Consider the following 21,888-nt stretch of genomic DNA (forward strand, 5'->3'; position numbering starts at 1 on the left):
GATCAATACGTGATTTTTGGAAGCTGTAGAGGTGACTCTGATAATATTGCCATTCCCCACCGTTATTCTTTCTGCCATTCTTCCTCCTTTAACTGTAATGTGGTTTCTGGGCCGTCTTACAAGGGCATACTGTGTGCATCTAAAGGTAGCTGCAATGGAAGAGATCTATGGGAGTCTTCAAGGAGTTCCTTTACCCATGAACCCCACTGGTCAATCCACCTACCACACAGGTGTCAATAGTGGTGATCTGTAATGATGCTAGACCATATATGACCATACTTCTGTCACCATTCCTTTCAAAGGCTGCCCTCCCCAGCCAGTCATGGGAGGGGCACATGAGCTACCAACCCTCACAAGAATTAGAGGCCACACATGTAATTGTGCCTATACTCTGGCATGAGGACACAGTCAGCCCACACAGGAGCCAAGTAAACAGAACCTAAGCCCAGGGCTTAGGAAAAGGTTCCCAACCCTTGACATTGAACAACCTCACCAGCAAATGTACTTTCAAAACCGGACTAAACATCTTCCACCCCAGCAGAGATCATAGCCCAGAAACAAATTCAAGCTAAAAACTCATTTAGAAAACTGGAAACTCTTTAGTATTGGTTTTTACACATGAATGTCATAATAATGTTGTTATATCTGTAGGGTATCTTTATCTCTCTAGTGTTTTGGTTGTGTTGTATTTTCATTAAATATTAACCAACAAATATTTCAAGAAATGTAGGAGGATGATTCCCTAAATAAATAACTTCGGTTTTAAAAAAGAGCACGTCTAGAAATTATTAATGCAATGAATCGAGATGAATACTTTAAAACTGAACTCTAGCAGATGTTGACTGCAGCATTTAGCTTCCCTTTCTGAGCATCACTGAGCCCCTCATGCCCAGAGCTAATATGACCTCAAGAAAATAAAACCAGTCTTGGCTCAGTGATTTAGAGGCAGTGGGGGGAGTTGGGAATAAATGCTAATGGTTTTCAGTCAAACCCAAAGCAAAATACAAGGCAGCCAAAGCAAATATGTATTTTTTTTCTTACACTTCCAGCTGACATTTGTGTGGCAGGATAAGGTCTTAACCCTGATAAATAATTGTTTGAGTTAACAGCCCCTGATTCGGTTTACCTTTCAGCTGGCGGGGGGGGGGGAGGGTGGGAAACACATGAAATCATATGAAGGAAACAGAGGATAAGACAAATGTTTCACAATAGTTCTATTGTATTTACCAATCTCTTAGGCTAGCTGCTGGCTCATCTTCAATTCTAGTCTTTACGCCCACCTAGCCTCCACCACACACGACCCACATCTTCACACATCTAGAGCTCTGCACATCAATATTTTCTCCATTATTTACCAGTATTCTTCTCAGCTCTTCTTCATTATATGCCTTTCAAGTAGGGCTAACCCCTAATTTATAGGGCAACTTACATTCAGTGTGACAGCTCTTAAACTTGTAGCGAACAGGAAGAAAAAATATTTTTTGATAAATTTATCAGTTTAAATCCACTCATATGTTCCCTGTTAGTTGCTGGAAAGTTATATGTAAAGTATATAAATGTAAGGATGCACATTTTTCTGGCAATTGTTTTGTGATGTCTCTGATATTCCTTAAATCTGCCCCCCCCACCCAAATCCTGCAAGTTTATCTATAGAAGGGAAGGGAGCTAGTGCTGACTCAATTTGCATTCAGGGTACATTCCTTCTTAATTTATCTACTTGTTTGTATTTGCTGAAGATATGCATATGTCCTGAACATTTACTCTATATGATATGTCCTATATATCTGCCTGAATTATCAACAGTTTGAACCCATGAGCCTCCAGCAAAATATTTAACTTTTATTTTTGCCACTCCTCACAGCATGACACACAGAGAGATCCTCAGTAGAGCAGATATGACAGAGGCTGTTGGCACCCTGCCACATCCTCTTGACATCCATTATCCTCTTACATGCCTGTGGCTTTCAAGGCAAGTCCCTGTGGCCCCCTGCCTGAAAGGCCTCTCTAGCCATGGAAGCATGCTCTGTCCACGCATGGGGAAGGCCTGAAGGGCTAGCAGTTAACGCTGCCCCCAGTGGCTGTCAGCCAATGAAGGATGGGAGTGGGTGGATACACACCCCAGCTTCCTTACCCCTTGGGTGGAACAACTCTGAGGCATGTTGTACACAATCTTGCAGAAGCCACTGACGGTCAGTCACCCACAGCAGTAAGGCTCTCGTGAGCTCGTCTCTGTATTGGCTTCCTTCCCTTCCACGTCTCACTCTGCCCCTTTCCCACCAGTGCTCTCCAGGATGGCTCCCAAAGAAACTACTTGCATCCATATCTTGTCTCGAGGTCTGCTTATGACGGACCCTCCGCTAAAATCACTCGGCAAATGTTTTCAGTGATAGGTATGGGTCTTTCTGCCCCACAGACTTGAAAAATGAAAGGTCTCATACTTGGGAATGGGGGAATAAAAATGACTTTAGAGCTTTGTTTTCTAAATGCACCACACATTCCCCCATAGGAGGTATGGGCAGGCACCAAAGCCATATTATGCATTGCTATCAGTATAACCTCGCTTTTGACCAATAGGCCAGTAAAGCCTTCGATAATGACACACCTTGACTAAATCAGGGCCTGGACTGGCAGAGTTGAGTCAGGCGCCCTAGCAAAGACACTGGTGATACTGCTGGACAAATGGTCCCCACTCCTCAGCCCATGGATCAATTCACAGCTAGGAATTAACATAGAAGCAGAGGAGTCTCTTGGAAAGAACAGCTTAAGAGTCCAACCCTTTCTGTGTGAGGTTCAACATGACTGAAGCCACTTCATGGCCCTGACCACGGCCAGATAACAGAAAAGTGCACTGAGGTCATACGGAAGGGTGGCCTAGAGTGACCACTTGACTGGATTTAGCGGCAAGGACTCATGTTGGAAGAGGACCGTCACTTGGAGTCCTCTCGGAGGCTGGTGCTGGAATCCGTCCGCACCCATAGTCCACTCCTGACTGAGTCTAGCACTTAGGGAAGACACATTCACCATTGCACTTACTCAACAAATACTCTCGTGCTGGGCGAGGTACTGGGGATTCAACGGCCAGCAAAAGAGACGTGTCCCTGCCTTTGCAGACCTTACAGTAGAGTGTGGAAGACACATATTAGACAAGCAGGAAAACAGGTAGCTACCTACAAAAGGTGTATCTGAACAATATCAGAAGTCAGAATTTCAAGGCAAAGGGGATGTAAAGGAAGCAGGCTGGAGAAAATAGCATGTGTGAAGGTCCTGAGGGGGCAGGGAAGATGGGATCTTTAAGGAACAGAAAGAAAGCCAATGCAGTTAAGATGAGGAAAGAAAGAAAGAGAGAGAGAGAGAAAGAGAGAGAGAACAACCTTATTAAAGTTTTGCTCTTCAACCTAAGTCCTACAGGAAGCCGCTGAAGAGGTCTTAAATGGGAGCTCCACATAGAGGAATTCAGGGTCTACGAAGGGGTCCTCGCCAATGTCAGCCATAGTAGTGAAACAGGTAGATGAGAGAGAGGGAAAGAGAGAGAGAGAGACAGAGAGAGAGGGAGAGCAAGAGGAAGGAAGGGAGGGAGAGAGAGGGAGAGAAAGTGAATTTAGAACACTGTCTGACACATAGTAAGTACGCAGTAAATATTAGCTATTGAAGGACTCTTTTCTTTAAATAGAAAAGCCCTCAGCTCTTCAAGTAACTCCATCTTGGGGTAAATCTTTACAACCCCCAAGATTTTTCTAGAAGTGCTAGTGCCTACTTGATGGTCATTAATTAAATTAAAACTGTCTACCAATTTAACAGGGGATCTCAAACCTAGCTGCTCATTATAACTACCTGGGGAGCTTTTAAAAATAATGACTCTTGAAGATGGCAGAGTAGAAGGACGTGCACTCACTCCCCCTCGTGAGAGCACCAGAATCACAACTAACTGCCGAACAATCATCAACGGGAAGATACTGAACTCACCAAAAAAGATACCCCACATCCAAAGACAAAGGAGAAGCCACAATGAGACGGTAGGAGGGGCGCAATCACAATAAAATCAAATCCCATAACTGCTGGGTGGGTGACTCACAGACTGGAGAACACTTATACCACAGAAGTCCACCCACTGGAGTGAAGGTTCTGAGCCCCACGTCAGCCTTCCCAACTTAGGGGTCCGGCAACGGGAGGAGGAATTCCTAGAGAATCAGACTTTGAAGGCTAGTGGGATTTGATTGCAGGATTTCGATGACTGGGGGAAACAGAGACTCCACTCTTGGAGGGCACACACAAAGTAGTGTGCGCATTGAGTCCCAGGGGAATGAGCAGTGACCCCATAGGAGACTGAACCAGACCTACCTGCTAGTGTTGGAGGGTCTCCTGCAGAGGCGGGGTGTGGCTGTGTCTCACCGTGAGGACAAGGACACTGGCAGCAGAAGTTCTGGGAAGTACTCCTTGGGGTGAGCCCTCCCAGAGTCCACCATTAGCCCCACCAAAGAGCCGGGTAGGCTCCAGTGTTGGGTCGCCTCAGGCCAAACAGCCAACAGGGAGGGAATGCAGCCCCACCCATCAGCAGTCAAGTGGATTAAAGTTTTACTGAGCTCTGCCCACCAGAGCAACAGCCAACTCTACCCACCACGAGTCCCTCCCATCAGGAAACTTGCACAAGCCTCTTAGATAGCATCATCCACCAGAAGGCAGACAGGAGAAGCAAGAAGAACTACAATCCTGCAGCCTGTGGAACAGCAACCATGTTCACAGAAAGACAGACAAGATGAAAAGGCAGAGGGCTATGTACCAGAAGAAGGAAGAAGATAAAACCCCAGAAAAACAACTAAATGAAGTGGAGATAGGCAACCTTCCAGAAAAAGAATTCAGAATAATGATAGTGAACATGATCTAGGACCTCAGAAAAAGAATGGAGGCAAAGATCGAGAAGATGCAAGAAATGTTTAACAAAGACCTAGAAGAATTAAAGAACAAACAAACAGAGATGAACAATACAATAACTGAAATGAAAACTACACTAGAAGGAATCGATAGCAGAATAACTGAGGCAGAAGAATGGATAAGTGACCTGGAAGACAGAATGGTGGAATTCACTGCTGTAGAACAGAATAAAGAAAAAAGAATGAAAAGAAATGAAAACAACCTAAGAGACCTATGGAACAACATTAAACACAACAACATTCGCATTATAGGGGTCCCAGAAGGAGAAGAGAGAGAGAAAGGACCAGAGAAAATACTTGAAGAGATTATGGTCGAAAACTTCCCTAATATGGGAAAGGAAATAGCCACCCAAGTCCAGGAAGCACAGCAAGTCCCATATAGGATAAACCCAAGGAGAAACATGCCGAGACACATAGTAATCAAATTGGCAAAAATTAAAGACAAAGAAAAATTATTGAAAGCAGCAAGGGAAAAATGACAAATAACATACAAGGGAACTCCCATAAAGTTAACAGCTGATTTCTCAGCAGAAACTCTACAAGCCAGAAGGGAGTGGCATGATATACTTAAAGTGATGAAAGGGAAGAACCTACAACCAAGATTACTCTACCCGGCAAGGATCTCATTCAGATTCGATGGAGAAATCAAAAGCTTTACAGACAAGCAAAAGCTAAGAGAATTCAGCACCACCAAACCAGCTCTACAACAAATGCTAAAGGAACTTCTCTAAGTGGGAAACACAAGAGAAGAAAAGGACCTACAAAAACAAACCCAAAACAATTAAGAAAATGGTCATAGGAATATACATATCGATAATTAGCTTAAACGTGAATGGATTAAATGCTTCAACCAAAAAGACACAGGCTTGCTGAATGGATACAAAAACAAGACCCATATATATACTGTCTACAAGAGACCCACGTCAGACCTAGGGATACATACAGACTGAAAGTGAGGAGATGGAAAAAGCTATTCCATGCAAATGGAAATCAAAAGAAAGCTGGAGGAGCAATACTCATATCAGATAAAATAGACTTTAAAATAAAGAATGTTACAAGAGACAAGGAAGGACACTATATAATGATCAAGGGATCAATCCAAGAAGAAGATATAACAATTATAAATATATATGCACGCAACATAGGAGCACCTCAATACATAAGGCAACTGCTAACAGGTATAAAAGAGGAAATCGACAGTAACACAATAATAGTGGGGGACTTTAACACCTCATTTACACCAATGGACAGATCATTCAAAATGAAAATAAATAAGGAAACAGAAGCTTTAAATGACACAATAGACCAGACAGATTTAATTGATATTTATAGGACATTCCATCCAAAACCAGCAGATTACACCTTCTTCTCAAGTGCACATGGAACATTCTCCAGGATAGATCACATCTTGGGTCACAAATCAAGCCTCAGTAAATTAAAGAAAATTGAAATCATATCAAGCATCTTTTCTGACCACAACACTATGAGATTAGAAATGAATTACAGGGGAAAAAATGTAAAAAACACAAACACATGGAGGCTAAACAATACATTACTAAATAACCAAGAGATCACTGAAGAAATCAAAGAGAAAATCAAAAAATACCTAGAGACAGGGCTTCCCTGGTGGCGCAGTGGTTGAGAATCTGCCTGCCAATGGAGGGGACACGGGTTTGAGCCCTGGTCTGGGAAGATCCCACATACCGCGGAGCAACTAGGCCCGTGCGCCACAACTACTGAGTCTGCGTGTCTGGAGCTTCTGCTCCGCAAAGAGAGGCTGCAACAGTGAGAGGCCCATACACCGCGATGAAGAGTGGCCCCCGCTCTCCACAACTAGAGAAAGCCCTCGCACAGAAATGAAGACCCACACAGCCAAAAATAAATAAATAAATAAAAATTTTAAAAAATACCTAGAGACAAATGACAGTGACAACACGATGATTCAAAACCTATGGGATGCAAGAGCAGTTCTAAGAGGGAAGTTTATAGCAATACAAGCCTACCTCAAGAAACAAGAAAAATCTCAAATAAATAATCCAACCTTACACCTAAAGGAACTAGAGAAAGAAGAACAATCAAAACCCAAAGTTAGTAGAAGGAAAGAAATCATAAAGATCAAAGCAGAAATAAATGAAATAGAAACAAAGAAAACAATAGCAAAGATCAATAAAACTAAAAGCTGGTTCTTTGAGAAGATAAACAAGACTGATAAACCATTAGCCAGACTCATCAAGAAAAAGAGGGAGAGGACTCAAATCAATAAAATTAGAAATGAAAAAGGAGAGGTTACAACAGACACCACAGAAATACAAAGCATCCTAAGAGACTACTACAAGCAACTCTATGCCAATAAAATGGACAACCTGGAAGAAATGGACAAATTCTTACAAAGGTATAACCTTCCACAACTGAACCAGGAAGAAATAGAAAATATGAACAGAACAATCACAAATAATGAAATTGAAACTGTGATTTAAAAACTTCCAACAGGGCTTCCCTGGTGGCTCAGTGGTTGAGAATCCGCCTGTCAATGCAGGGGACATGGGTTCAAGTCCTGGTCCGGGAAGATCCCACAGGCCGCGGAGCAACTAAGCCCATGTGCCACAACTACAGAGCCTGCGTGCGTGCCTAGAGCTGGTACTCCGCAACAAGAGAAGTCAACGCAATGAGAAGGAGCCTGCTCACTGCAACTAGAGAAAGCCCACACATAGCAACGAAGACCCAACGCAGCCAAAAATAGATAAATAAATAAATTTATTAAAAAAAATCTTCCAACAAACAAAAGTCCAGGACCAGATGGCTTCACAGGTGAATTCTATCAAACATTTAGAGAAGAGTTAACACCCATCCTTCTCAAACTCTTCCAAAATATTGTAGAGGAAGGAACACTCCCAAACTCATTCTATGAGGCCACCATTACTCTGATACCAAAACCAGACAAAGATACTACAAAAAAGAAAATTACAGACCAATATCACTGATGAATACAGATGCAAAAATCCTCAACAAAATACTAGCAAACAGAATCCAACAACACATTAAAAGGATCATACACCATGATCAAGTGGGATTTATCCCAGGGATGCAAGGATTCTTCAGTATACGCAAATCAATCAATGTGATACACCATATTAACAAATTGAAGAAGAAAAACCATATGATCATCTCAATAGATGCAGAAAAAGCTTTTCACAAAATTCAACACCCATTTATGATAAAAACTCTCCAGAAAGTGGGCATTGAGGGAACCTACCTCAACATAATAAAGGCCATATTCGACAAACCCACAGCAAACATCATTCTCAATGGTGAAAACCTGAAAGCATTTCCTCTAAGTCAGGAACAAGACAAGGATGTCCACTCTCGCCACTATTATTCAACATAGTTTTGGAAGTCCTAGCCATGGCAATCAGAGAGGAAAAAGAAATAAAAGGAATACAAATTGAAGAAGAAGGAGAAATAAAACTGTCACTGTTTACAGATGACATGATACTATACATATAGAATCCTAAATATGTTACCAGAAAACTACTAGGGCTAATCAATGAATTTGGTAAAGTTGCAGGATACAAAATTAATGCACAGAAATCTCTTGCATTCCTATACACTAATGATGAAAAAGCTGAAAGAGAAATTAAGGAAATACTCCCATTTACCACTGCAACAAAAAGAATAAAATACCTAGGAATAAACCTACCTAGGGAGATAAAAGACCTGTATGCAGAAAACTATAAGAAACTGATGAAAGAAATTAAAGATGATACAAACAGATGGAGAGATATACCATGTTCTTGGATTGGAAGAATCAATATGGTGAAAATGACTATACTACCCAAAGCAATCTACACATTCAATGTAAACCCTATCAAATTACCAATGGCATTTTTTATAGAACTAGAACAAAAAATCTTAAAATGTGTATGGAGACACAAAAGACCCTGAATAGCCAAAGCGGTCTTGAGGGAAAAAACGGAGCTGGAGGAATCAGACTCCCTGAGTTCAGACTATACTACAAAGCTACAGTAATCAAGACAATATGGTACTGGCACAAAAACAGAAATACAGATCAATGGAACAGGATAGATAGCCCAGAGATAAACCCAGGCACATATGCTCAACTAATCTATGACAAAGGAGGCAAGGATATATAATGGAGAAGAGACAGTCTCTTCAATAAGTGGTGCTGGGAAAACTGGACTAATGCCTACATGTAAAAGAATGAAATTAGAACACTGCCTAACACCACACACAAAAATAAACTCAAAATGGATTAGAGACCTAAATGTAAGACCAGACACTACAAAACTCTTAGAGGAAAATTTAGGAAGAACACTCTTTGACATAAATCACAGCAAGATCTTTTTTGATCCACCTCCTAGGGTAATGGAAATAAAAACAAAAAGAAACAAATGGGACCTAATGAAACTTCAAAGCTTTTGCACAGCAAAGGAAACTACAAACAAGACGAAAAGATAACCCTCAGAATGGGAGAAAATATTTGCAAATGAAGCAACTGACAAAGGATTAATCCCCAAAATTTACAAGCAGCTCATGCAGCTCAATATCAGAAAAACAAACAACCCAATCCCAAAATGGGTAGAAGACCTAAATAGACATTTCTCCAAAGAAGACATACAGATGGCCAAGAAGCACATGAAAAGCTGCTCAACATCACTAATTATTAGAGAAATGCAAATTAAAACTACAGTGAGGTATCACCTCACACCAGTTAGAATGGGCATCATCAGAAAATCTATAAACAACAAATTCTGGAGAGGGTGTGGAGAAAAGGGAACCCTCTTGCACTGTTGGTGGGAATGTAAATTGATACAGCCACTATGGAGAACAGTATGGACGTTCCTTAAAAAACTAAAAATAGAATTACCATATGATCCATCAATCCCACTACAGGGCATAAACCCAGAGAAAAGCATAGTTCTAAAAGACACATGCAACCCAATGTTCATTGCAGCACTATTTACAGTAGCCAGGTCATGGAAGCAACCTAAATGCCCATCAACAGACGAATGGATAAAGAAGATGTGGTACATATATACAATGGAATATTACTCAGCCATAAAAAGGAATGAAATTGGGTCATTTGTTGAGACGTGGAAGTGAAGTAAGTCAGAAAGAGAAAAACAAATATCGTATATTAACGCATGTATGTGGAACCTAGAAAAATGGTATGGATGAACCGGTTTGCAGGGCAGAAGTTGAGACACAGATGTAGAGAACAAACGTATGGACACCAAGGGGGGGAAGCCACGGGGGGGTGGTGATGAATTGGGAGATTGGGATTGACATGTATACACTGATGTGTATAAAATTGATGACTAATAAGAACCTGCTGTATAAAAAAATAAATAAAATTCAAAAATTCAAAAAAAAGTAATAATGACTCTTTGACATCCCCCAACCAATCAAATCAAAGCCCCTAGGAGGTAGGGTGTGAGCCTGAGTATTTTTGAAAGCTCCCCAGTTTCTTTTATATGTGTCCAGCTTTGAGAATCAGGACATCTTAACATGATTTAGTGTATTACTAAACAGCTAGCCAGTCTATTCCCAGCCCAAATGGGTTACAAGAGAGGTAGATTGAAGTTGGGATGAACTTGCTGACAGCCTGCTTTGGGCTGGGCATTTTTCATCCACTGTGTTATTCAGTATCAAAAAAATTCATTAAAAAATTAAGGGAATTCCCTGGCGGTCCAGTGGTTAGGACTCTGCGCTTTCACTGCTGAGGGTGCAGGTTCAATCCCTGGTCAGGGAATTAAGATCCTGCAAGCTTTGCCGCATGGCCAAAAAAATTTTTTTTTTAATTTGATGAGACAACTCTTTTCATCCCATTTCATAGATGAAAAACAACTGATACTCAGAGAAGCAAGTTGCCCAGGTCACACAAGTAAATGGGGGGAGAGATGCAGGATTCAAGCTCTAGTCCCTTTGTGTTCCAAATCCTACCATCTGCCTACTACTGCCATACTGCTTTCTAAGACAGAGGTGGATGGTTGAGACCCTTGAGAAGCCAAAAAGGAAATTAGAGTCTGAGAAGGTGGTGGCATTGAGAAGGGTCACGGAGGGAAGTATCAGAGGACACAAGACAAACTTTCCATAAGTCACTTTCTCCCACGGACAGTGCTGCCAGCTCTGGCAGACCTCTAGGCAGCGTCCCCTCACTCAGAAACCTCTCCCCGGGTTACCGAGGCATCATCCGTGATACTCGCTCTTCCTCTCACACCCCTCATCTAATTCTTCAGGTTTTTTTAACTCTTTTTTTTTTTTAATTTTTGGCCGAAGCACGCAGCATGAGGGATCTTAGTTCCCCAACCAGGGATCAAATTCTCGCCCCCTGCAGTGGAAGCATGGGGTCTTAACCACTGGACCACCAGGGAAGTCCCTAATTCATCAGTTAAGTCCTATCATCTACGCTTTTCAAGTATCTCCAGGATCTAGCAACTTCTCACTCTCCGCACAGCTACAACCCTAGACCGAGTCGGCCCGACTCCCTCCCAGGAGACCGTGTGAGCTATGGTGGGAAAGAGAAATCAAAATCGGAGCGTGCTGATCAAGCAGGCAGCTCCCTTTCAAACCCTCCAGGGCCTTCCCATTTCAACCAGACCACAATCTCGACCCCTCACCGTGACCTCGGGGCCCTCCAAGCTCTGGGCCCACCGATTTCTCCAGCTCCATCTCCTGCAGTGCTCTCTCTCCCTCTGCCTGGCCTTCCACCTGTCCTGCGATGCTTGCTGCCCTCTCGAGGTGTCCCTGCATGTCGTTTCTTCCCTCTGCTTCTCCTCACTTAGCTCTCAATTCCATTGTCACCTCTTCAGAGAGGCCTCACCTGGCCACCAGAGCTAAAGAGGCCCCCATCCCCACCTGGCTGGTCAAGTGCCCGGCATTCAATCACCACTTGCTTACTGGCGGTCATGCTTCTAAAAGTGTAACTGTGTCCACGGCCAGAAGGATTGTGATTCTTTGGTTGGAAATTCTATTCATCATACTCTGACCTGCTCTTCAGCGTTGAACTCATCATCAGGCCTCATTCTCTGTTTGCAAAATGATTAACGTGAGTCTTCAGGTGACCTTCTGACTGAGGACTCAGTGTCTGTCAGCGATTAGACTCCCAGGGCCACGTTCAGAAAGAGGGACGACCCAAAGCCAAATCTTTATCTTGCACCTTTCCTTTGCGTCTGATGTTGGCTTTTCATTTGCATTTAGCACATTCGAGAAGGAGGCAAATAAACATTACACTGGCTGACACTGTGTGAACGTGCATCAGATTCAGTCAGGGCAGGAAGGCTGGGAGCAAACTGTCCCCAGAAATCCCCACAAGCTTGGACCAGACTCTAAATCCATTAATCTCCTGCAAGATAACCAAGCCCACTGCCAATAAAACATTAACAGCACCATTTCCTGGACTTGGCATTATCTAAGAGTCCAAACAGACCCAGAAAATGGAGCGCAGCTTCTACTCCAGGCCGCTCACGAAAGCGTGGATGGTGCATGGGACAAACGACAAAGCTGCCCCTGTGGTTAGTGTCTGGGCTTCCGTCTGCCCTCCTTAATGGCAACATTAACCTGCTTTTCTCCTCTTTGTGGTCAGAAGTTCTAAACCTGTGGACCCCCATGAGGTCTATGGGTAGATTTCAGGGGGTCCATGACTTTTTTTTAAAAATATTTATTTATTTATGTATTTATTTTGGCTGCGCCACATCTTACTTACAGCTCGCGGGATCTTAGTGGAAGCGTGTGGGATCTAGTTCCCTGACCAGGAATCGAACCCGGGCCCCCTGCATTGGGAGCGTGGAGTCTTAGCCACTGGACCACCAGGGAAGTCCTAGGGGGTCCATGACTTGAATGGGGAAATTTTTACCTTTTTGTTTTCAGTCTCTAACTGAAATTTGGCATTTCCTTCAACTCAACATAGGCAGGAAACCTCAGCAGTACTAGCACTGCCTGTGACTTTGTCACCAATAAAATTCAAGGTTGTTGTCATATCACATTTTGGTTGTTGCAGAGCTCAAAATACTGTGAACACCCATCACTACTTCAAAATTAAACAGTTATTAGACCTATCACTAGATCTTGTTATTTCCCGCATTGATAAAGAAGGGCACATATTACTCTAGCACAAATCTGGGGTTTTTTTTTTTAGTATTTTGACAGCAGTATTTCTTTTTTTTTTTTTTCTGGCCACACCGCACGGCTTGTGGGATCTTAGTTTCCCGACCAGGGACTGAACCCAGGCCCTTGGCAGTGAGAGCACGGAGTCCTAACCACTGGACCATCAGGGAACTCCCATACAGCAGTATTTCAATATAACTGATCTCCTTTGTTATATGTATTTTATTTTATGTATTTAAAAACATTTTCTGAGAGGAACGCCACAAGCTTTGCCAGACTTCCAAAGCCTAGCTCCCACCTCAGATCCTATATTAAAGTGGCCAAATCCTCCCACTGATCCTTCAGAGAAGTTTTTGCCTTAGGCAACTTTGCAATGCAGATAAGTTTATTTTATTTGTCTCCGCACCACACCCCACTTGGTCCTGTGTCACTGTCCCTAGCAGTGTTTGTTAGCTTTTGTGGGCCATGCCACCTTTTAATAAACATTCATGACCACCTTTAATGAGGGTCTCTGAAATGCAAATGAAATGCTCTCTGAAATGCAAAACAAATTAAACACTGTGATTAAAAACCACTCAGTGGGGCAAAGTGCTGCTTTGTCTTAAACCATCACATTTCAACTTTGCCAGAGCTTCTGATTCCCCAGTCTCACCAACAACCTTCCAAATGAATGCCCTTGTGAGAGGATACACACCTAGAGATCACCCTGTCCTTGGCTACCCTGTCCAAAGTATTTACCTCACTAAGCACCCTACCCCGACCAGAACTGCACGCTAGGACAGGCTGGCTTCTCCCATTCCTGGCCCAGGACGTAAGGGAGAGGGGCTCATTGGTGTGATGTGGGCAACTCCTCTTTTGCTTTAGTTCTGAGATGACAAAGGTAGGGTTTCTGGAAAAGTTTACTGAGACACTAAAGAGAAAGGTAGAAACCATGTAGAAAATGCGAATGTACAGAATCAAACTTGTCTTCACAGAACCGATTTCTTATTCCAGGGTGAGTGCAGTCTGGCTTCACACTGACTGGCCTGGCATGGATCATCGGGCACTCAAGCCCTTGTTATTTTACTTCCCTCTGTCTGGCTGAGATGTGAGATTTGGCAACTCTGAACCCTACCCAGAGGGAGCTTATGGTTGGCACAGCTTCTAGGTCTGGCAGGAGTCAGGCCCTGCCGATGTCAGCCTCCTGACTCACCTCCAGGTGTGGGCAGAGTGAGAAAAGAAGGGGGCCAATGACAGAATCGAAAAGAAAGCCAACATTGGAGGGGCGGGCCGAGGATATGGACTCAAGGGAGCGGTACAGAAGCAACAATGGTGGAGACGAGCCACCCGAGAGTCAAGAAACGGGCACTGTGCGGGGGCCCAGCCGAGTGTCCTTCTCTTTGGTTCCCCCTTTAGGCCACTACTGGTACTGCACCTAGTCCTGCACACCAGCCAGGGTACAGGTAGCCCTGCCCAGGCCTGCAGACACACATGTACACCCTAGTTCCTGCCTGGTCCTCCCAACACACATTTCCCACCTCCTTCTCCCTTTTCTGACAGGCGTAAAACCCTAATCTCTTTCCCAACCTCTCCTGATTTTAGGAGTAGCCATGTGCTATAGGTCTGGCCATGCAGACATATGGGGAAATCTGCTGGGGTGCTTCTGGAGAAAATATCCCTTTCCTTATTAAAGGAACAGACATAACTTTGCCCCCTTTTCCTGCCTGAAATGAAATTGCGATAGTCATATTTCAACCATAGGCAACGAACACAAAGGGAAGTCCAGGAGAAGGGCACAGATGCCATCTCTAATGTTCCTGAGCTACTGAACCAAAGCCCAGTGGCTACCTCTAGATTTTGGATTATGCAGGAAAAAATCAGTCCTTTTTTGTTGAAGCCACTCTTAGTTGCGTTTTGTAACTTGTGGACAAAAGCATTCCTAACTCATACACCAGAATAGTCTCCTCCTTCCAACATCGATCCATCAACTCAAAGTAACAACTCTGCTCCATTCCCAAACCCATCTGCTGTGAGGCCCACCCCTCCCTAGCAACCGCCGAGACTACGCAAATACTGATGCCACAGGTGACAACCCTTGGATAGCACTACTAACTGGGTTCACATTCAATGTCAAATCCTTCTCTTCTGGTTAATTATATCTAGTTCCAACCTATCCTAGATCTTGGTTTTGTCTTATCACCCAACACCCTACAAAGAGGTTCCACAGCACATAGTTGCAGAAAGACCAAGTACGTGAAGTTCTTGACATTGATTTTCACTCAAACCTCACTCCTTCATGAAGTCCTCCCTCATCACCCCAACATGAAGTGACTTCCTCATCTTTGAATGCCACTAACATTGCACCACTCGTTTAGTGCTGAACGCTTACGGCACTCTTATGCATTGGTCTTAATTATCTTCCACATCCAGCAAGCCTCCCCAACCCTCTCAGTCTGAGTTAGTCACCCCTAATACCAACCCTTGCAATGCCTTACACATTCTTCTATTAAAGTCCTCACCAGGTTTTTGTCACCTTCTCTACATCCTCCAGTAAACTATGACCTTCTTTAGATAGGGATGCTATCTTACTCACAACATTTATCAGTTCTCAAGTTGGACACAGTACATATTAGGTGCTTAATAAATTTATGTTGAATGAATGAAGAATCTCATCTCCCTACCAACATATCAAGCTCATTGAGAACAGAAATCTAGATTTTTGCCTCCTTCCACCCCCCCCTAGTGATACACACAGTGGGCTTATAATAGACATTTGGCCACTGATTTGTATAGACAACCATGTTTTACTTCAATAACTTCTACTTGACAGATAAGGAACATGATTTTGCTTGTAGATGCACATATATAAACATGTAACTGTGAAATATGTATGTACAAATATATACAACACTTAGCCAAGAGGTGCCAAATGAAAGCTTGGCTTGGGAAAACTTTTTTCCCACCAAACTGCCTGGTGGTTTGACTCAACCTTCCAACTGTTCTTCCTGCATGCATACATAGCCTCTATTATTTTCTCACTAAAAGCTTTGCAACAAAAATCATCAACAATTAAAAGGAGTCACTTCTGAAGAAGTTCTCAAATGAAGCAAAGCAAGATAAGAGGGTTTATCACTGGTAAGAGCAAGGTGCCTTCTAAGGCCAGTTTAACACTGATACAAATACCCTGTGACATTACTCAGGAAAAGTCTACCAGGGCTTTGCTAGTGATGTTCTCAGGAAAGAGATAACCTTGCAAAGCATAATCCATCACTCACATCAAGGGCTGGCCACTGAGACAGGATGGTTCTAACCGAGACGTTTAAGATATTTAAAAGGATGACCTCCATCCCCTTTCTTCCAGGTGGGGAATGGTAGTCAAGTGATTCTCCCGAATCCAAATAGAAAGCCCCACAAGGGTGAGGATGGGGTAGAGATGGCCATGGCGTTGCCTGAGGAAGGGGACGTTGGCAGGTAAACTGTTTTCAAACAAAGTAGAAGGGAAGACTCTGAAAGCATAATTGTTAGATTAAAATTATGAAAATTCATGGGGGGGAATAGCTCTTATGGGAGAGAGTAATTTTATAAAAAGTAAAAAAAGAAAATACCCAGGAGTCATCTGACACAAAACTTCAAATTGGACTGGAAAATATACAAAACATACAAAGTAGGAATTTTCTTGCATTATAATCTTCAAGCCAAGGGGAGACCTAAAGCACTCTCAAAAAACATGGGAGTCACCAATGTTCAACTTTCTCTTGGACCCCAAATCTTAAGGTAACTGTTAGTCCCAGTCCTCTCAAATATGGAGAGGAGGTATCAGACGGCATTAAGTGAAAAATTAGTATTTTATGTTGTTAGTGTCTAGTTGACAGTAGATTTCTACTTTGCCCTTATCTTTACCCCAAAACATCCAATCAAAGATGACTCCTCAGGGCTTCCCTGGTGGCGCAGTGGTTGAGAGTCCGCCTGCCGATGCAGGGGACACGGGTTCATGTCCCAGTCTGGGAAGATCCCACATGCCACGGAGCAGCTGGGCCCGTGAGCCATGGCCGCTGAGCCTGCGCGTCTGGAGCCTGTGCTCCGCAATGGGAGAGGCCACAACAGTGAGGGGCCCACGTACCGCAAAAAAAAAAAAAAAAAGATGACTCCTCATATATGCATTAATATATGATAATTGTTTTCTCTTTCTGACTTACTTCACTCTGTATGACATTCACCAGGTCCATCAACATCTCTGCAAATGGCACAGTTTCGTTCCTTTTTATGGCTGAGTAATATTCCATTGTATATATGGGACACATCTTCTTTATCCATTCCTCTGTCGATGGACATTTAGGTTGCTTCCATGTCCTGGCAATTGTAAATAGAGCTGCAATGAACATTGGGGTGCACATATCTTTTGGAATTATGGCTTCCTCTGGGTATATGCCCAGGAGTGGGATTGCTGGGTCATAAGGTAGTTCTATTTTTAGTTTTTTAAGGAACCTCCATATTGTTCTCCATAGTGGCTGTATAAAATAGGTAACTAATGAGAATCTACTGTATGGCACAAGGAGCTCTACTCAATGTTCTGTGGTGACCTAAATGGGAAAGAAATCGAAAAAGGAGGGGATATACGTATATATATAGCTGATTCACTTTGCTGTACAGCAGAAACTAACACAACACTGTAAAGCAACTATACTCCAATATAAACTAAAAAAAAAAAAAAAAGATGACTCTCACCAGAGCTCATGGAGAATTCTGGGCCTCTGTGGAGGTGGTATTAACCTCTATACTGGAACAGTAATCTATACCAGATGTGATAGGCTGAATTGTCCACCTCCTTCCCCAAATTCATATATTAAAGTCCTAGCCCCTAGTACCTTATTTGGAAGGAGGATCATTGCAGATGTAATTAGTTAAGATAAGGTCATACAGAGTAGAACAGGCCCCTAATTCAATATAACTGATGTCCTTCTAAAAAGGAGGAATTTAGAGACACACACACACCCAGAAAGAACACCCTGTGAGTATGATGAGACTGCACGGAGGGACGCCAGAGGTTGCCAGCACACTGCCAGAAGGTAGGAAAGGAGCATGGAACAGATTCTCCCACACAGCTCTCAGAAGGAACCAACCCTGCCAACACCTTGATCTCAGACTTCCAGCCTCCAGGACGGTGAGACAGTAAATCTCTGTTGTTTAAGCCACACAGTTTTGGGTATTTTGTTATGGCAACCCCAGAAATCTAACACACCAGATTAATCATTGAAGCTTCCAATAATATTTGAGTTCCCAAGTGCCAGCTCCTCCATACATTATCTTACGACCGCTAGAGAACTACCACTGCCCCCATTTTCGGAGTTATCTTTAAGTTGCCTTCTGCCTCTGGCCCCTTCTTATGTATTTACTTCTTTCCACAGTTAGAAAAATCTGTGTTTACTAATTTCTAAGATGGGCTTGATGCAAAGCCATCTGTTAAATGAGAAAAATCCCTGTATATATGAGATAATCAACAAATATGGCTCCAATTAATGATTTTTAAATTACCGTTTAAATATTTACTTGGACTGTGCCCATATGATGTCAAAATAACCGATTTGCATGTGAATATTTCAGTCAAACAATTAGCTGTTTTGTCTATATAATGCCAAATCGTGTGGTTCATTTTTGTTCTATTACCATATTGACTGGATTGACCGGTGGGTTTTGGCATCATAAAGCATAGCCTGGACTCCTTTATGAGTACCAGGAGACTAAGCCAGAGGCATAAAAAGGTACTTCTTTTCTTTAAATTCCCAAGGACTGTGAATAGTGAAATATTACAGTGGAGGGAATCTTCACTGAGAAAGTATCACTCAATAACATTAGTTAGTCCTTCCTGTGGGATTCTGTCACCACTTAATTTCACCTTTATTGTTCTATAGGGGAGTTCATTACCATGACTTAGGTGATACTACTGCTTTATGGAGACCAAAGTGTTATCACTTCAGGCAAGGCAAATTAAACAGAATGCCTACCGGACTGATAATAAATAGGGAGGTGCAGAAGCGGGGGAAGGCTCATGAATACGTATGTTCTTATTGTTCTCTTTTTCCCATTCCTTAATTTTCCTCACCAGCCACTGGCCAGATTGACGGGGACCGGATGGATAAATGTAGGGTGGAATGGGAAGGAGTAAACTGGGGTGAGTACTTGCAACTGGAGAAAGGGGATAAAGTGAATTTGACAAGCTTCCAAGTGGGTCCAAACCAGACCCACTATTGTACCTCAGGCACTACCCCCCTCTGGCTACCCTCAGAGCTATAAACGATAGTTGGCACATTTTGAGTTTGTGGCCTTCCCACAGCCCTCTCTGAGGCTTTCATCTCCTTTTGGCCTCGCCCTCCTTTCTTTCCCCTTCTGAGTGTAAACTGAGAGAGCATCCTAGTGGCCCCAACTGCCATCTTTGCTGTTCCATGGCTTAAAGAAATCCCCCCAAATTGGAGATTCTGTGGAAGGTTTGGGCATCCCTGGTAAGATGTGGACATCACAATCTGAAATTCAAAATCCCCAAACAATGAGCTTCCACATGTATCTAAGTAATACACTAGTCCAATCAAGTATATTTTCCAGACAATCTCATTTTCCGAATTTTTATTAGGATATTACTGGGATTTTCAAGTAACATTTTGAGATGTAAAATAAAATGTCTTTAATCACAAAGGGAGAATTTAAAAGACAGACAAATCCGGTGGGTGGGGGGGTAGGATGAACTGGGAGACTGGGATTGACGTACATACACCACTCGGTATAAAATAGATAACTGATGAGGACCTGCTATATAGCACTGGGAACTCTACTCGGTGCTCTGTGGAGACCTAAATGGGAAGGATATCCAAAAAGGAGGGGACATGTGTATACTTATGGCTAGTTCACTTCGCTGCGCAGCAGGCGCTAGCACAACATTGTAAAGCAACTATACCCCAATAAAAAAATAAATAAATAAAAGATAGACAAATCCAGAAAGAGATTGCAGAAAGGTTTCATGAACTACCGTCTAATAATAAGCAGAGAAAAAACTAGCACAAGTATGATTGAAACAAACAAGCAAACAATCAAAAAACATTGCCCCTGCGAATGTAAAATGGTTCAGGCCCTTTGGAAAACAGTTCAGTAGTTCCTCAAAATGTTAAGCATAAAGTTACCACATGACCCAGCTATTCCATTTCTAGGTATATAGCCAAGAGAAATAAAAACACATATCCATAGAAAAAACTTGTACACAAATGTTAATAGCAGCATAACTCATAATAGGAGTAAAAATATTTCATTAAAATGGTCTAATATTTACAGTGCTCCCATATAGGTGTCAATGAAAGAATGAGTGTCTAATACTATAAAATGCTGATGCCTGTTTTCTTCAGTGTGATTGCTAATTGTGTAAATTAAAGCACCCACAGGTGGCATATGGGGGTGTGTGTTTCCTAACAAAAACAAGCTTCTGCCAAGGAATGGGGGCCTTATGTATAGGGTCTGCTTTTTGGTCACCTTCGGAGATGGGTTCTAGAGGGTCATCAGAGGGGAAATTCGCAGGGGTGCATCATAAAGATGAAGAGAATTGAGATAAACCAAAGAGGGAGGTTTCCAGGAAATCTCACCCATGAAGGCCATATATTTCATTTTCCTCCCACTGCCCCTGTCCCCACCACCTCCTCCTCATTTATCTCCTTTTCCTTCTCCCCCCAGTGAAGTTGTCTCATTTAAGCAACTGGCCTTAAGATACAACTCAACTCCCTAGGGAGCAAGGACATTTATTAATCCATATGAATCACCATATTGCAGACTTGACCTAATTGACTTTAGCCTCCACATTGTGGACTCCTCCAGGCTACTGACCTCTCCTGTCCAACTCTCACGTCCAAACCATTACATTCAATCCCCATTTGTTGTAGCTTAGAGCTTAACACAGTCCATCTTTCCTTCTTCCTCACCCTGACAAGAAGCTCCGTTCTCCAGTAGAATTTGGTAACGATGAACTAATATCTCTAAGGTTGGATATGGTTTAGCATAGCTCTTTGCAATGAAACTGTGGCTTCAGAAACCATGATGCAGTGTCTTAGCTCCATTCTGCAATCATCTCAGTCCTGTCAATTCTATCCCCCCCAAAAAATGTATCAATCCTTCCCTTTCTCTCCATCCCACTGGCCTCCACCTTGCTTCAGGCCCTAATCTCTTCTTGTTCTAATTGTTATCATGACCTCCTAACTGGCTTCTTTGCCTCTAGTCTTGCCCTCCCTTTATCCACCCTCCACATAGCCACTAGAGTAACTTTATAAAACATAAACCTGGCCATAAACTCCCATTTAAAGCCTTGAAATGGCTCCCCCGTCGCCTTCAAAATAAACACCCAGCTCTCTATCTAGGCTTCTAAGTCCCTTTTTAACACAGCCCCTGTCTACTTTTCCAAGTTATTGTCTATCTATCTTGAACTGTCTGTAGTTACCAAAACAAGCTAAGCTCTCTATGGCCATCTTTATAATTTCAAACGTTATTCTCTCTGCCTGGAATATTCTTTCCCTCCATGATGGGTTGGCCAACTCCTTTTTTTTTTTTTAGACAAATTTACTGAGGTATAATTTATATGCCATTAAATTCACTAGGCTTGACTAACTGCTAACCTTTGAGATGCCATTTGGATGTCATCTCCTGTTTTCAGATGGGCTCCCCCAAAGACAGATACTGAAACAAAGATGTGGGCACAAACGATTTATTTGGGAGGGGATTTCCAGAAAGCAGAGTGAGGGAGTGGAGAAGGGAGAGAGAGAAGAGAGAAAAGCCAATAAAAGGTGTGTTCACAAATGGGCAACCGTGGGGTCAGCTCTGCGGTGGTGTC

This window comes from Hyperoodon ampullatus, assembly GCF_949752795.1.
Source record: "Hyperoodon ampullatus genome assembly, chromosome: X".
In the NCBI taxonomy this organism is placed as follows: Eukaryota; Metazoa; Chordata; class Mammalia; order Artiodactyla; family Ziphiidae; genus Hyperoodon; species Hyperoodon ampullatus.